Here is a 2,692-nt window from a genome sequence, read left to right on the forward strand (position 1 = left end):
AACTACATGTATGAGCAAAGTAAACTATTGCCATGCGGTATTGGTCCTATTAAGTATGAATCTATACCAACAAGAGAAATAACAGTCGGCTGCTTCAAGTAAGACGTGACCTGCTCAGCACTACGGTATCGGTGCTATCTATCTATCTATGGCTGAAAAAAAAATTGTATTTCACCTCATGTACCAATCGTTGACTCGTTGAAATCATTGAGAATTTTTTGATATCAAAGGTAACAAAAAGTACTTCACCTAGACCAAGATCGAGCAATTACACTGAATGTAAGATGTTTTTTCCTCCAGGTATCTGAGTGAAATTCATTCTTTCTGTTAAGACCCATTCTGTGCGTGTTTGCAATTAAATCAGCGTATCAGTTTTGTCTTTTTGCAGTTTATGCAATTTTATATTCCTTATCATTTTAATTTATTTCAACATTTCGCCAGGTTACGTAGTTATTAAGTAAAGTTTTCGTTTTACGATACTAAAATTCCTTCACAATTTTCTTTTTTTGTAAAATTTCAATGCCAACATCGAACAGAATTTTACTTTGTTATCAGCCATTCCGGAATGTGAATAAATATTTTGCACGTTTTGGAAATGTCAAAAAACTTTTGAAAATTATTTACCTGTAAATGCACTCACGCGTACTCATTGTATAGATACATTGATATAACTACTTATCTGAATAGTTATGGTTTATGCTTATCGAATTGCGTATATCATATTAATGTTTGCGGCAAAGTATCTATCAAAGTATCTATAAGCCAAGCAACATTTTGTTTACTGTCTCTCTGTCTGTCTGTCTGTCTGTCTGTCTGTTTGTAGCGAGACTGTGTGTGAGTTTATGGGTCTGTGAGACTATGAGACTATGCGTTTGCGGATTGTGGTCTGTCTTCTACTCGGGTACCCGTATCTCATTGTAATGGGAATCGCGTGCACGTTTAATTTACAACTTACACTTTACGAATTTAAGCTGAGTTTATGCCTAGTTGTATAATTTGACGATATTCATTTTCAAACTTGGTAATATTTTTGTTATGAGTCGGTTTAATGCGTCGGCTTCGGAGCTCCGTAAATGGCGTACAAAATCATTACATAAACTTTTATGCCACAAATATTAATGACAGATATAGACTTCAGTTAATACAAAGGCAAATTTTTTTTACTTATTTCAGTGCGAAGTGTTTTCCTTATTCGCTTTTCAGAGTGACAAACTCAGTTGTTTTTTTATCGAGTTTCTGGTTGATCAATGTGGCATTTGATTTTTGAATTTAAAAAATCACATTTTATTAAATCTATTCATACTTTTCAGCTTCTTACAAATATTTTCCATTTTTTTCAAAATCAAACACGGAATATAGCCTTCCTTTTCTTTCTTGTGCTTTAACGACTGCGGTGCTCCAGATGATCATCTCTGCTCCAAGTTAATAATGCAATTATTAATTTTTTAATTTATTATACATTTGCTATAGTTTTTAAGGAACTTTTTTATGGATCTAAGTTACTAAATGTATGGAACAGATCAAGCCTATATGAGACAGAGAGAGAGAGAGCATCTCTGGATTTTCACATGTATGCACAAGCCGATGTGGTTTTGGTCCTCTATGTTTAATCAGTTCGACTTGTTTACCATTGGATATCGATAACTTTTGAAAGCTTTTCTTTTCGATTTATTTTATTTCACATATATATTTTTTCTTAAATGTTTCTTTCTTTTCCCGATGAATTTCCCTTTTAGGATCCAGTAAGCTGTTTATATATACTTTTTCTTTCGTGCTTGCGTTCTGTGAATTTTATATTGCTCGGTATGTAACATTTTTACATTCAGTCGATAGTTTGCATTCAGCTATAACATATAATGTGAAACAACATCTGCTAGATGAATAGCTAGTCGCGCTGTGTAGCAAACAAATATGTAATGAAAAAACTCCCAAATGGGTCCGCCATTTTCTTTTTCATTCTCATTTTCATGATCGTATAATCAGTCCATATCCGAGGCTTACTGTTCATTTTTTTTTAATAATATTTTTACACGAGGAATTCTAGTCCAACCTTGCTTAGAAGGGACTACTAATTTCCAGTACGAATAGTTAAGAAATTTTATCTCAATTCATCAAAAAAGTAATATTCTTTTCGGTCACTCATACGCTCTGTGAAGCTTTTAACCCCAGCTAGGTTATATTCAAAATCAAAAACTTACATGTATTTGTGGAATTATTTATATTTATTTAAACAGTACTAGATATTATACTAATTGTATGTATACACACATATTTATCCAAATTATTATATGAAAAACAAAAAAATGTTAGTTCTTGAATAATTTGAGAGCGATGGTCACCTTGAAAGTTCACATTCAACTCACAAGAATTCCCTTTGAGAAGTGCTCAGGTTGCATGCCAGCATTGCAGTTTGCTTGGTGAAGGCAGTCACTTAATGTCTCGTAAAATCTAAAATAAATTTTGAAAGCCAATACTTGAGCATTTTTGAGGCAATTAGGCAAGGCGTAACCTGAACTCGTGCATGCAACAATAAACCGCAACCAGCATCGCAGCAAATGAACTGAAGTTGCCATGACAATGAACTTTTGCATATGCAATTGCTTGGCTTGCAAATAAAAATGTTTTAAGAATTCAAAAAATTCAAACAATATTATATTTAACTTTAAAAAAATTAAAAATTTATTTTAAATGT

This window comes from Teleopsis dalmanni, chromosome X (genome assembly GCF_002237135.1).
Source record: "Teleopsis dalmanni isolate 2A chromosome X, ASM223713v2, whole genome shotgun sequence".
In the NCBI taxonomy this organism is placed as follows: domain Eukaryota; kingdom Metazoa; phylum Arthropoda; class Insecta; order Diptera; family Diopsidae; genus Teleopsis; species Teleopsis dalmanni.